Here is a 15,903-nt window from a genome sequence, read left to right as displayed (position 1 = left end):
TAGATCTCATTCTGACCTCCTGTCTTATCAGAACCAATCTTAGCTTCATTCCTAACCTAGAATTCATGTCCAAAATATGTCTTTGTGATTAGGTTCTATCTGCATTAAACCTTGTCTTCATGACTTGTTCCTTGCCATCTGTTACAAGACCTCTCCTATACCAATTGTTGGCCTGTCTGGATCTCAACATATCTTCTGGGCTCTGTTTAACTGTCTGGACCTTTTCCTAATGACTGCTGCTTGGAACTTTCCAGATTGCCTGCCTCTCTGGCTGCTTGACACCTGTAAGCCTATCTAGGTTCTCAGCCCCATCCTTCCCCTCTCTGGCCCATTCTGTCAGTTCAACCAAAGGCTGGTTCTGACACTTGTAGTGGGGCTGGGTTCACCTAAGAAGCACTTTATCAGAGAAGACCTGGAATCAAAAAGGGAAGCAGATATTTGATAAGAATTCTGAGAAATATTCACATAGTTGAATGAAACCAAACTCTTTATTAAATACCTAATTGTCTCAACTAATTCACATAATGTTTTCTGTTTCTTAAAAGTCTTAGGAATATTGCTTATATGTGGAATCTAGAAAAATGGTACAGATGAACTTATTTGTAAAGCAGAAGTAGAGTCACAGATGTAGAAAATAAACATGGTTTCCAAGGGGGGAAGGGGGGTGAGATGAACTGGGAGATTGGGATTGACATATACACACTACTATATATAAAATAAATAACTAATAAGGACCTACTGTATAGCACAGGGAACTCTACTCAATACTCTGTAATGACCTGTACGGGAAAAGAATCTAAAAAAGAGTGGATATATGTATGCGTATAACTGATTCACTTTGCTGTACAGCAGAAACTAACACAACATTGTAAAACAACTATACTCCAATAAAAATTTTTTTAAAAAGTCTTAGGAAGTCAACAACTGCATTTTCTTTTTCATATAAGTGGTGGTTAACATCAACCTTTCTATTTCAGATTTATGGTTGTAGCTGCAGGACACTGTAAGTTTAGTGTTTTTCACAACAGAGTTATCTTGTTTTCTCATGGCAATTATTAGTTAAGTGGAGGTGTCAGGAAGAAGGCAAAAAAAACCTAGCATATCTGCTTCTTATGAAATATCACTGTATGTAAAGTTGAATCCTTTCCTTTACAAAGAATGGTTCTACCTCTATGCCCAGTTGTCTACATAGGGGACAATTCCTCCTTACTCCTAGTGTACTTATACACAGATTCACCTGAAATAATATGTATAGATTCACCTGAAATAATATGTATAGAGGTAAGTAGCAGATAATTCATGTCTGCACAAATATTGTAGAAGTGGACAGATTCATTCAAGTTTCTATGACTCATACATTAGGGCCTATAGTCACTAGTTTCATTATTACAAAGCAGAAGGACGAGTCCTTCTCTTCAACTCTTGTGAATGAGACCTGCTAATTTTCTTAGTCTTCTACCCATTTTGCTAAAAGTGGTTCAGCTATCATCAACTCGAAATATCACAGCTTAAGGGTGCATAATATAAATAGCAAGCGCTGGGGCAGATTTGCCAGAATCGTACCATTCCTTATCTCATGCTGCTCTGTGTCTTAGAACTACAACTTAGCACAAGTGGAGTAGACGTGCACAATCCTGTCATTCCCATCTCAGTACTCTCATGTAAGTTCAATTGTTTTTTATTGAAGTATAGTTGATGGACAATATTATATAAGCTACAGGTATATAATAATGTGATTCACAATTTTTAAAGGTTATGTTCCATTTATAGTTATTATAAAATATTGGCTATATTCCCCATGTCGTACAATATATCCTTGTAGCTTATTTTATACCTAATATATAATACTCTTAATCCCCTACCCCTATATTGCCCCTTCACCACACCCTCCACTGGTAAAAACTCGTTTGTTCTCTATATCTGTGAGTCTGCTTCTTTTTTTGTTATATTCACTAGTTTGTTGTATTTTTTAGATTCCACATGTAAGTGATATCATACAGTATTTGTCTTTCTCTCTCTGAATAATTTCAGTTAGGATAATGCCCTCCAAGCCCATCCATGATGCTGCAAATGTCAGCAACAGACTAAATGTCCATCAACAGATGAATGGATAAAGAAGATGTGATATACACACACACACACACACACTAGAATACTACTTAGCCATTAAAAATGTTCAGCCTTTATTGAGAGACCACTATGAGCATGGTCCTGTGCTAGATAGAGGACTATAAAGAAGTCTGAGACAAGATGCTTGCCTTCAGGAGGCTTACCATCTAGTTGACTGGAAGAGGAGACAGAAGTCTGAGTAATATGTTAACAGTCAAAAGCTTAAATCACAACAGAAAATCACAGTATATGTGAAATCTCAAACTCAGTTTAACTGCCAGTAGGAGTTATACCCTCTGTGCCCCCTACTAACAGAAAAGCAACTAGCCCTACCTTACACGGCTTTTCATAGAAGAAGGACACTTAATAGGAAATCAGATGATTTCGCAAAATATACTGTATGACAAATACAAACATTTCCTTCATTTTTCAAATATCACAGAAAAAATATTCCTCCCTCACTTAAGAAAGAAAGTCTAAGGGCCTTGTCAAATAGTGTCTACATTGTACACCTTGTTCTTGCATTTCGAATGCATTCCTAACATAATTTAACAATGAATAATAATTTATGAGTCAATGCTGATACTGTTACAGAGGAAACTAGTTAAGCCCTGAGAGAAATAAATAAGAAAATGGGTTTGAGAAGTCAAAGGAAAAGTTCTTATATTTCAGGTCTCTCCTATACTTCTCATCCACATTCTCCAACTTAAAAAAGAAGTTGTGTCTGCCAATTGGTGGCCTGACCTTAGACCAAGTTTAATTAGTTAGCAGTCTTCTCTAGCTGTCATCTGGCCTCATTTACCTAGGCTGTAACCACAGGCCAGTACATTACTGAAGCGGAGACTCCAACCATGACCTTTTTGGTCTACTGAGCTGCAGTGACTCAACAGCTCATCTGATCTACCTCTTCTTTCTACTGTGCCCCAAACTGCATCGCTCCTGCCAACTTTCACTTCCCAGACTTAGTTCAGTATTTTTCAAAGTGTGGTTTGCAGACTAGTGCACTATAACTAACTATGGTGTTTGTAAAAATGCCGATCCCAGCACCCTCTTCTCAGAGATTCTGATCAAGTAGCTATGGAATGGGGACTGAGCATACGCTTTTTCACATGTTCCCCTTTGTGAAACTCATGCTCACTAAATTAAGGATGCTAATACAACTAGGGAATAGGACCTAAAGCCTGTAAGACCCAACTACTGTAGTCAATGGCCAAGATGGAAATAATTCAATTTGCTGATAACACATTTCATGTGAATGAGGATCACTCAGGAAGCTTGTTAAACATACATAGTTCTGGGTCCTACCTCCAAAACCAAAGGAGTTATAATCACAAGGTGGGCTTGGACATCTGTATGTTTAAAGGGCTCCCCTAGGTTATTCAGATGTATTTCATCAGTTGAGATCCACTGCACTAGATCAATTGCTTCAAGGTGTCCAGCAGCTGGCAGAGTGAAAGAGGTTACTTACAGAAGGCCCAGGCACCCGTTCCTCATTATTGGAATATACTTGTTTCAAAGGACAAAGCTACACACATTTAAGTGCTTAAGGGATACTTTACACTGAATGTGGTCGGAGTAAGCACTGCAGGTTTTGGGGATGGAGGGAAGCAAAGGTTTGCAATACTATGGAAGAAATGAGGGAATTAAAAGTGGTACAGTGAGAGGTAGGTGATGACAGGTCCTGAGAGAGCCAAGTGTTTCTTCATCTGGCCTCACTCCCTTTTTATTCACAGCAAATTACCCTCCCACCCTGCGTCATGAAGGGCTGAGGGCTGAGTCCTTAAGGAAGAAGCAAGCACCCACATGGAGATAGTAGGGTTCTCTCCTCAGCCATTTGAGCTAGTCCTATCAGTTCTGTAAAACTCAGCAGAATACCCTCTCCCTAGCTGGAGGAGCAAAGTAGGACAGCATGAATAGACACAGAGCCATCTCATTTTGCCACCTGTATTCTCATACCATTTGCTGTTGCTCTGTGCCCATCAGCTGGAGTAACCCATCTAGCTGGTAGGTGCTGTGCTCAGCTGGAAAAAGAGAACACTTCATCCCATTCCACTGCCTATAGCTTATGACTGTCTATTAATTCCCTCTCTCTTTTTCCTCTGGGTCTGCAAGGATGTCTTAGGAGTAGAGGTGACAATCAAGTAGAAGTGCGAAACTGATTTAAATCTACTACTGAGAGTCATGATCCCTTAACACAGGGTTCCAGGGTCTAACTGAAAAGGAACTCAGGGTTAAAAGGAAGCATATAAGAACTCTTCCCACAGAGCCTATTTTAGTCCATCTCCTGGAACACATCATAGTCTACCTCCAGGCTTTAGAGCACCAAACTCTTGCCAAATGTCTAGATCCATAATCCAATCACCTCCTGGATATCATCCAAATGTTGCACTAGCATCTCTAATGTCGACTGAAAAAAAATGCAGAACCTAAAACTTGAGAATTATGTTTTATTCAGCAGAGTTTCTGAGGACTTAAGCCCAGAAGACAGCCTATCAGATTGCTCTGAGGGAGTGCTCCAAAGAGGTAAGGGAGGAGCCAGGATACATAGGAGTTTTGCAACAAAAACAGGTAGTTGGAACATCAAAAGATTACTGTGAATTAAAGAAAAACAGACATCTCAAGTTAATGAATTTATCACTTTTCTATGTATGTATGGGAAGGTGCAAGAGTCTGGGCTCATTGAAATCGTTACTTCCATATGTACCTTAACTGTCTAGGGCCAGTATCCTGCTTTTCTTCATCCTAATACCCTCTGGGTGCACAGCTGGGACAGCTGCAGTGGCTGAGGGCTTCATGGCTGCAACATCCTTTGTTTACTGATATGGCAGGTGACATTTTTCATCCACACTAACACTGCATATCAAAAACTAAACCTATCTCCTCCAAACCATTTCTGGTAATGACATTACCATCCTTCCAATTAGAAATCTACAGGTCGTCTTCAGTTTCTCCCTTGACTTTATCCTCTACCTTCAATCAAGACTTTGGACCGTTACTGATCCAAGCAGTAATGACTAGGACACTGCAAAACAGAGAGGAAGGGATGTTTAAGAGATAGCTGATAGGACTCACCTCTTGGAACGCACAATAGCAACAGTATCCTTCACGTCTTCAGTACCCGGCTTCCGGCTTCCGGTTTCTGTCCTCCTAATGCTTCCCACTCACAGACTTGTTACTCCCCTGTCCACAAACCCTCAGTTGCTCCCCAGTCTTACCTTCAACCCCTCTTCCTGCATAGAAAATGATTTTTTAGCTTTCTCCCACTACTCCTCTACTTGTAATTTGAACTTTAGCCAAATCATACCATTCCTCTTTTCCTGAACACATCTCTTGTTTACCAGTGCCCTTCCCATTGTTTGAAAATTTCTTCCCCCCTCCATCTGTTAAAACCCTTATTCATCCTTCAGGGTCCAGCTCCAAGGCTACCTCCTCCAGCCTCGAACTGAATGCATTCTTCCCTTCTCTGAACTAAGAAGCACTTTATTTCTTCATGCTGCTCATCACCTTCTGCCTTACACACCCTTCCCCAACCCAGGGGCTGAAATGCTTGTATTTCCACCACAATTCCGAGCAGTGCCTTTCCCATAGTAATTACTTTAAAATTGTGTTAAATGAATGAATTTCCCCTTTTTCAACTTCTAGGGAGATTTCCGTAGAAACCTACTTTTATTAATAATAGAGAAGCTTTCCTTCCAGCCCATGCCTTGATCTCGTTCTCTGTCTGTGTTTGTCTGTCTCTGTCCTCAGGTCTAGCTCCATCTCTGCTGCTTTCTCTATCTTTGTCTCTCTCTGTGTCTCCCCACCCTTCCCCTTCCTCTATCTGGCACTGTCAACCTGCCTTTCTGTCTCTTTTTTCATGGTCATTTCCTTTTTACTGTTGATGTGTCTTTAACTTTTCCCTGCATTGTCTTCCTCTGTTCACTTCTGTTTCTCTGACACCCTGCCGCCTTCTAACCTGGAAGTCAATCTCTGAAGCGCTTTCAAAGCCTCGCTTAAACTGTAACTCAAAGTCGAGTGTTATTGGGTCTTTTCAAGTTGGAACTCAGACGGAAGACTAAAGTCTGAAAACCCTGTAACTCCGAGGCAAATCAACTTTTCAGGGACAGGTGACATCAGGGCCTATGGAAAAGGGTCTGAATAGAAATCCTCAGACATTCTGAATGCCTAATTTACATGATAAGGCATTAAGATATAAAAGGTGGCCCACAACAGCTAATCACAATAACAGTGCTAATTTCTCTAACTCTGGCTTCAAAGATAAGGACATGTCAGAAAGCAAACAAAAAGTTCTAGAAAATCATTGACCTCTTTGGCACCTTGCCCAGGAGACTCTAAGGATTCATATATAAGTATGAAAGAATTGAAACGAAAGACACTTGATAATAATAATGCCAATTCTTTTTTTCAGTGTCTAATGTGAGACAAATGTCTTGTACACATTAATTTATTTAATCCCCAAACATTTTATGGAGATGGAAACCAAGGTTGAGGGTGGTTAATTAACTTCATGATCAGTCAGCCTTAAGGAGAAGAGCTAGGATTTGAACCCAGGTGTTGTCTGATTCCAAAGCCTGGGCTCTTAAGCGCTCTGGTTTGGTTCAAACTTGTCAGGTTTTAAGAATCCCCTGAGTGGTCATTAACCCTTCAGATTCCTAAACCCCACCCTACATTTACCAAATTCCAGGGCAAGGGCCTGTGAGTCCGTTTGTCTAATGAATGACCCAGGTGATTCTTATTTTGGGAAAAAGTGCACTCCACTAAATAGCTTCCCTAGCCATAAGGTCGAGGAGAGTTCCATTTCCCTGGTAGCTCCTAGCACCCCTTGCTCCACTCTCCTCCATTCAGTGCCTGTCCTAGTCTCTCCCCAGAGAATTGAAAGAACCCTTAGATTCTTCATTCAATCTTTTTTTTTTTTTAGTGGACATTTATTTTTTTTTAACTTTTTAAAATTTCACCTGTCTTCAATCTATGGCTTGAGTCAGAAGTACCCACCCTGGTGACATCTGAATTTTGACTTGAATTTTGATCAAAGTCAATAAGGAAATGGAGCTTTATTGATGGAATGAAAGTGAGTAGTAGAGTACGCTGTATTTATGTGGGGGGAGGGGAAATGAAGGGGTTGGAATCTTCCTGATACTCTTAAAATCAAACCATGTAGATGATTGACTATTTCACCTTTTTAAAGCCCAACCTTTATTGTAAAAAAGGTTTTCACTTTTAATTAGTAGAATGGACCTGATAACTAACACCAAGAAAATGTACAGGCTGAAAGTACAAAATAACAAGGACTTACTATGTACTAATTGTCAGGCCCTATGCTCAATGATTTACATGAATTTTCTCACTGAATACTCCCAAAAACCTTGTCAAGTAGCTGCTTTAGTTACCTGCATTTTACAGATGAGGAGAATGAGACTCAGAGACATTACTTGTCCAAGATCTAAGATTCCAACCCAGGTTTGTTTGACTGCAGTTTGTACCCTTAAATCGGCTGCACAGACTCTACTACAAATAGGTCTAAGGAAGGTTTAGGAAATTCACTGATTGTAGATCCCTAATGAGATATGAAAGGACATTTTAGGATATACAGGGTGTTTTGAAAAACATTTTGAGGTTACTGCTTTGTAATGAAAGCACAGGGTACTTCCACCAAAATATCCCTTGGTATCTTGGAGAGAGTCACTGATTTGATCCAATAAGGCATTTCCTATGTTCTTACCTTCTTAGGTTTACCAGCAACTAATTCCTTTAGTCAGTTAGGATACCATTAGGAGCAATTGTTTCAAATTCACTGTGAATTCAGAACCATTTTTCTGAATCCTCAGAACCCCAAATTTCTCAAATTTATAGGCTTTTTAACATATTATAAAATATGTAAAAAATACATATTTTTCAAAATTTTCCTTTATGGTGGTCAAAGATTCTCCCAAAGTGATGAGGGAAGGAAGCATAAAGATATTCTTTTTCCTTTCTTGAATTCTCCCCTGTTCCTGAAATTTTTCTCTCCATTATGCAAAGAAGGATAATAGTGATGTAGAATATAATAAAAATACCTCTCAACTGGAAGTACAAGATATTTGATATATATAAGTATAAGCAGCATGTCAATAATTCTTTTCATCTCATAAAGCCTTACGAAAATTATATATTCTTAAACAAAACCTAACGGCTTTCAAATATCTGAGTACTTATAACCTCCAATTTTAGAATCCTTTTCTTCTACCAAAACTGTACAAATAAGAATAAATCAGAACTTTTAAAAAACTTCAGCTTTCAAAAATCAAGTGATCATCAAAATGGCTAAATTTACTGCATGAATCATTAACTGAGTTAAACAAATTAGTGACTTCGCATAAGGGAAGAAGAACACTTTTTTTACACAGGTCTGATGTTGACTTTTTGCAAAACTGTTTTTATTTTTAACAAAGCAATATACAAAGTAGGTACAAATTAAATCAATGGCTGCCCCTTTTCCCACAGTTCCATTACTGATAGGCAACCATTTTTGAATGTTTTGGGTTTCAGTTCTTCTGTTAACTCATATGCTAAAGCTAGTAACACATTTTCTATTTTAAAAATACCATATACCCATCATTCAGCTACACAAATTATGAACATTTTGCCAATATTGCTTCATCTAGACCCTTCTTTCTCTTTTTTTCCTAGAGCTTCTTATAGTTTCAGGTTTTATCTCCTTAGCTAACCAGTCCTTGGGGCAGGGGTCAAGTGTAACTTTTAGCTCCAATATTCAGCTCCTCTCTTCCTTGCTCAATGCCTGGAACTCTATGCCTTTGTTCTGTTGTTTGCAAAGGAAACAATTTAGGTTGCTGGGAACACAGGAGATACGGTGGAATTTGTAACACTGGGCTACCTTTTTCCTAAATGGCATTTGTTAGTTTTATGTTTTTTATATAATTGACATACAATGAATTGCACATATTTAAACATGTACAGGGACTTCCCTGGTGGTCCAGTGGTTAAGAATCCGCATACCAATGCAACGGACTCGGGTTCGATCCCTGGTCGGGGAACTAAGATCCCACATGCCATGGGGCAACTAAGCCCGTGCTCTGCAACTACTGAGCCGGCGCACTCCGGAGCCCACGTGCCACAACTAGAGAGAAGCCCGTGCACCGCAATGAAGAGCCCATGCACCGCAACAAAAAGATCCCACATGCTGCAACGAAGATTCCCCCATGCCTCAACTAAGACCCAGTGCAGCCAAATAAATAAATAAAGCTACATTACAACCACCATGATTCTGAAAAAAAAAAGTGTACAATTTCACAACTTCCTAAATATGTATACAGCCATGAAACCATCACCACAAAGTAAGGAATACATCCCTTACCCCAAAATGTTTTCTCATATCCTCTGCCTTTCCCCACACCCCTTCCTCAATCTGGAAACCACTGATCTGCTTTTGACACTATAGTTGACATTTTCTAGAGTTCTAAATAAATGGAATCATACGATATGTACTCTTTTTGTCTGGCTTCTTTCACTAAGTATAATTATTTTGAGATTTATCCACATTGTGTGGATCCATAGTTCTTTTATTTTGGTTGCTGAGTAGTTATCCATTGATAGATGAATATACAACAATTAGTTTATCTATTCACTTCTAGAAGGACATTTGGATTGTTTGCAGTTTTGACATATTACAAATAAAGCTGTTATGAACATGTATGAAGCCTTTGTACAAACACATGCTTTCTTTTCCCTTGGGTAAATATATGGGAGTGGGATGGCTGAATTGTGTGGTAGGCATGTGCAGAACTTCAAGAAACTGCCAAACTGTTTTCCCAAAATGGTTGTACCATTTCATATTTATACGTTCAGTGTATGAGAGTTTCAATTCCTCTACCTCCTTGTACTTATTATTATCAATCTTTCTAGTTTTAATCATTCCAAAAGGTACAAAACAATATCTCATTGTGGTTTATTTTGCATTTTCCAGATGACTAATATTATTATGCAGCTCTGAATGTACTTAGCCACTCATATCTTCTTTGGTGAAGCTTCTGTTCAAATTATTTTTCCATCGTCTCAAGTGTCTCAAGACCACCCTCACATTTGCTAATTTACTAGAAGGACTCACAAGACTCAGCAACAGGTTTTACTCATGGCTAACATCTGTTACAGAACAAGTGTATAGAGCACGAGCAATAGGAACAAGATATCTACTGGGTGGAGTCCAGAGTGGTTAGGCACAGGCTTTCCAAGTTCTTTCCCATCTGGAGTCCCAGAGGACATACTTTTTCTCTGGCTGTGAACTATAGGGACATCTGTGCAGGGAAGCCCATTGAAGTCTCAGAGTCCAAGGCTTTTATTGACGGCTGGGCACATGGATACATCCTGCTACGCAACCAGCTATGGCAACCAGAACTCAGGACGGAACAATGAAGTCAGGTGTACGTAATCAACTTGATGTTTGTGCAAAGCAATCTGGACAAGATAGTATGACATGGTCCACTGTTTCAGTATACACAATAAAATCCTTAATCGTTAACACAAAGAACCATCCAGATACCACATTCGCAAAGGGTGTCCAATATTCAGTAACGGCTCCAAGTTCTCCTGGAGATGTGTGAGGAGTGAGTAATAAGACCTGCTATGCTAACTCTTTTCTCACACCCATTTTATTATCAGGTTGTTTACTTATTATTGAATTTTAGGAGTTCTTTATATATTCTGTATACAATCGTTTATCAAATATATGCTTTGCAAAGATTTTCTCCCAGTGCTTGGTTTGTCCTTTTATCCTCCTAACAGTATCATTTGAATAGCATGAATTTTTAATGTTGATGAAGTCCAATTTATCAGTTTGTTGTTTTATGTATTGTGTTTGGGGTATCATAGCTAAGAAATCTTTGCCAAAGCCAAGATTTAAAATATTTTTCCTATGTTTTCTTCTAGCATTTTTATAGTTTTAGACTTTCACATTTAGGTCTATGATCCATTTTGAGCTAATTTTTGTATATGGTTTGACCTGGAGTATTTTAAAGCAAATATTTGACATTGTATCTTTTTACCCATAAATACTTTGGTATGTATCTCTACAAGATTGAGGAGAATTTTTAAAAACATAATCCCAATACCTTTATCATAATTAATAACATCCAGTACCCAATCTGTGTTCAAATTTTCCCAACTATCCCTAAAATATCTTTTTGTTTATTTAAATTAGTATCTAAACAAAATCAGCATATTGCATTATGTTGGTATGTTTCTTAAGTCTCTAATAATCTATAATAGTTCCCTTATCCCACTTTCCCATGCCATTTATTTTTTCTTAATAATCCAGGTCACTTGTGCTAAGGAATCTCCCACATTCTGGACTTGGCTCATTGTATTCTTGTGCTATTTTTAACATATTGCTCTGCCATTTCCTAATTTATCGATCTTAGACACTATTTATCTACTCCATGCTATGAAAGACGAGGATTTGGCTAACATATTACTCTGTACTTCCCTCTATCTAATTATCTTTTCAACATCTTTAGGAATGGAATAAATATGGAAAATTTTTTTTGAAGAATCCATATACATATACTTACTTGCTTTTTACCAAGTAACATGTTTATTTACTCTTGGCTCTACCGTAAACTACCATATACTATAATACACTATCTTTTATCCAATGTAGTAGCAGTGAGGGAGTGGAGAATAGAGATTCGAGAAATATCTCAGAAAAAGGTCTGACAGTATTAAATGAGGGAAGGAGTGGGGGAAGAATGATTGCTTCCTTAAATTGATGATTGCTTAATTTCTGCCTTCAACAACTAAGTACATGGTGGTGCCATTCAGAAGAATAGAGGAGGAGGAACAGGTTTGGGGAAGAGGTTGGGGACACAGGAAGAAAACTAATTCAGTTTTTGATACTGAGACATGGGATATCTATAAACAATCAAGTAAAGATGCCCAGTAGATCAATGGAAGTATGGATCTGGAGATTCAGAGAGATACATGAGCTAGAGTTACTGATTTGAAAGTCATTAGTTTAAGGGGTGATAGTTGAATCCATGGGCACAGATGATATTGCCCAAGGAATGTGAAGAGTAAGGAAAGAGGAAGACAAACAACAAAACCCTAAGGAACACTAAGATTTAAGGAGACAGAAGCAGTTGTTACCATGTATGATAAGAACCATAATAAACATATGCATGAGATACCCTAATGACTCAAAATAAGATTGATCAACTGGGTAGGGAGAAGTTAAAAAGGTTTTACTTTGGTTTGGATATTGATGGATGTATAGAAGTGTGCTAATGGGATGAGGGTCAGGAAAGAAGATAAATTCACCTATTTTACAAGGAAAACAGAGGACTTCAAATGAGGGTTCTCTCAACTATCTCCCACTATGATACACACCTGTCTAGAGTTGTGTTCCTCTAAGTGTGGTCAACAATTCACTTGCATAAGAATCACAGAGGGGCTTTATCAAATTAAATATTATTGGGTTCCACCTTAGACCTACTGAATCAGAATCATTGGGGTGGGGTGCATGAGGAATCCACATTTTAAACCAGTTCTCTATAAGTGATTCTGAAGTAGATGGTTTGTGTGCTAAATTTTGTACAAACTAGGGTGTGACCATGGGAACATTTGGCTAAAGTGGAATGGAGAGAAAAGGCTTTGGGGATGATGAAATCAAAGAATTGTGATCTTCAAGTTGCTACTCTCTTCTTGCCAGTTTTAGCAGGAAGGCCTAGTGGGAAAATGGGGAATAGGGAGATTTTGCAAAAGTATAATGACACCATCTGTTTTCCGTCATTAGAAAGGAAAAATGAGCCAGATAAGACTAAGAGGAAAGCAGTTTTCCTCTGAGCTGGTCCTAAGTCAAATACAGGCACCCTGATGAAAAAGAAATCAACAATTGATTTGGCTGATTGAATGTGGTCCTCAACACAATAACAACAGCCAACAAAAACAACACACTCATGAATTCCCCTGATTTTGTTTTCACATTTTACTGGTTACCTGGCACTTTATACTCAGCTCTTCCTAGTGAATTCCTCTTACCTGAAGTCACTAAATGTTTAGTTTTTCATTTGATCAGTAATTCCAGGAATAAAAATTTCCGTGTTTCCCATAATTTTTATCCTGAAAAGAGGAAATCTCAAGTTGATCCATTGTCTACTGTTCAATCAGAAAATATTTCTATCTATGTCTCCATAAAAAAGATAACTATATGTTTGGAAACACACAATTTGAAGTTCATTGTGAAATAGATTACTCTTGAGAATTAATTTGTGTCCTTATGGAATCCCAGGGATGTACTCTCAAACTAAATTTGATGGCCTATGAATATTCTGCTATGGCTAGAAATATTATTCTTCTGAGAAATTGGCTAATAGGTTTTGTATTTTGTCAAAGCAGCTATCTACATGGGTCTCCAGAGTTGGGTATATCTTGCTGGGAACACACTTTAACTTCAAAAGATTGTAACATATTACTTTGTTTTGAGGAAAGCTGTGACTATTTCTATTCATTCCTTGTAATTTTTCTAGGAGACAAATCACATCATAAAACAATTGCCTCCTTTGAAAAGACTACTATACAAGGCCCTTTCCTGTGATAAAATTAAGTCAATTCTGATTCTGAAATTAAACCTGAAGAATAATAAGATTTCATAAGAGAACTAACTTTTCTGTTTGTTGATCCACTAATTCCATTTATCATTCATAGTTTTCTAAGATACATTTCCTGGCTCACATACTGTGCTAGTAAGTCAGTAAGGCAGGAGTAGCAGATGACAGCTCCTGGTTACACAGAAGTTAGAAGATGCTTTAGAGAATATAAGAGGTGTGATGGGGAAATAAACTGTTACTTCTACTGTGATTCCACCCAGGAACTGAGGGATTATGTTGTTAAAAAAAAGAACCATGAAACCTAGAGAGAGAATAAGGAATTGTCAGTGTGTGTGTGCAAATTTATATAAAGGAAAGATACTAGAGAAAATAAATAAATACTGGGTTACTATAAAGGTATATGTTCTGTAGAGGAGAAGAAGCTCTAATGTAGTGTATATAAAATATTCCCACAGAACCATGAGATTTCTTTCTTTTTTTAAATTCTATACTTACCAAACCAATCTTTTAGTTACTGCATTAGTTTGCTAGCTATTGTATTAGTTGCTAGGGCTGCCTTAACCAAGTGCCACTGACTGGTGGATTAAAAGGAAATTTATTTTCTCACAATTCTGGAGGCTAGAAATCTGAGATGAAAGCATCGGTAAGGTCGGTTTCTTCTCAGGTCTCTCTCCTCAGCTGGAATATAGCCATCTTCTCTCTGTGTTCACATGGTCTTCCCTCTGTGTGTCTCTCTGTCCTAATCTCTTTTTATAAGAGCATGGGTCATATTGGATCAGGGCGCACCCTAATGACTTCATTTCATTTTATCTACCTTTATAAAGACCCTATCTTCAAATACAGTTATAGTCTGAGATACCAGGGGTTAAGACTTAAATACATGATGACACAAATGAACTTATTTACGAAACAGAATCAGACTCACAGACATAGAAAGCAAACTTACGGTTACCAAAGGGGAAAGGGAGTGGGAGAGGGATAAATTAGAAGGTTGGGATTAGCAGATACAAACTACTATATATAAAATAGATAACAAGGTCCTACTGTATAGCACAGGGAACTATATTCAATATCCTACAATAAACCATAATGGAAAATAACATGAAAAAGAATATGTATATGTATGTATAACTGAATCACTTTGCTGTACACCAGAAACTAACACACCATTATAAAACAACTATACTTCAATTAAAAATAAAAGACTTCAATATATGAATTTTGGGAGGATAAGCAATTCAGCCCATTAACAGTTATTATTTCAGGTTTCCACACATATTAATACAAAGAAAGGTCCCTGTAAATATATATCATCTAATATAAATTTAGAAATTGGATTTTTGGCAAAATCTAGTTGACTGTGAGTTACCTTTCTACAGGTATGATCTGCCTGGGGGATCGATGTTCATTTCTGGATGCCTACTCTGTTCCAGGCACTGGCATAGGTCCTAGAGCTGGAAAGACAAACACATTTCTTGTTCTTGAGGAGTTTGCCGTCTGGAGGAGGGGAATCAATATAAACAAGCAAGTACAATAAAATGTGCTAAATATTATTACAGAGGAGATGCAATGTTGAAGGAGCAAATTCAGCTAGACCCATGGTGACCCAACCAAGATAAAGGAATATATTAAGCTCTAGAATACTGCCTAATTAATACTATTGCATAAAGTATTAGAGCTTATTATTTTCAAGAAAATTTATTCATCTATTTAATTTTTGCCTAAAGTCTTAAGACCCATTCCATGTATATACTTTTTAATAAAAACTTTGTAAAGTGCTGTTTATATTTGTAGCAAAACCTCAGCAGAAATATGTTCATGTTTTGTCATAATATGATGATCATGACCTTGCAGAGTGTGTTACACAAATTAAAAATCTATTTTGATAAGGTATTATAAGCTAAGCCACCATTGAACACAAGGATATATGTAAGAACTCTGAAATTCAAGGACAGTTTTTAAAAAAATAAACAAACTATAATGAATTGTTTGCCAAGAACTAGAACAATCCCTAATGATATATAAGAATCAGGGTACAGGGGCTTCCCTAGTGGCACAGTGGTTAAGAATCCGGCTGCCAATGCAGGGGACACGGGTTCGAGCCCTGGTCTGGGAAGATCCCACATGCTGCAGAGCAACTAAGCCCGTGCGCCACAACTACTGAGCCTGTGCTCTAGAGCCCATGAGCCACAGCTACTGA

General features: G+C 37.9%; 1 long non-coding RNA gene across 2 annotated transcripts in view; it reads right to left on the bottom strand.

Annotated features, from left to right (window-relative positions):
- The window catches only part of LOC111178251 (uncharacterized), a 69,877-nt gene that overhangs the window by 31,005 nt on the left and 22,969 nt on the right, over window positions 1-15,903 (bottom strand). Inside the window, exon 3 of one of the 2 annotated variants that reach the window (XR_016391322.1) lies at window positions 15,073-15,157. This is a non-coding gene — a long non-coding RNA (uncharacterized LOC111178251). Of the gene's footprint in view, window positions 1-12,740; window positions 15,158-15,903 lie in introns of those variants that run through there. The other variant, XR_004023131.2, reaches the window with a different exon arrangement.

This window comes from Delphinapterus leucas, chromosome X, assembly GCF_059928025.1.
Source record: "Delphinapterus leucas isolate spDelLeu-1000000601 "Yukka" chromosome X, BTC_Dleu_Yukka2, whole genome shotgun sequence".
Lineage (NCBI taxonomy): Eukaryota > Metazoa > Chordata > Mammalia > Artiodactyla > Monodontidae > Delphinapterus > Delphinapterus leucas.
Note: the sequence above shows the minus strand (reverse complement) of the source record. Positions and strands in the feature narration are given on the sequence as shown.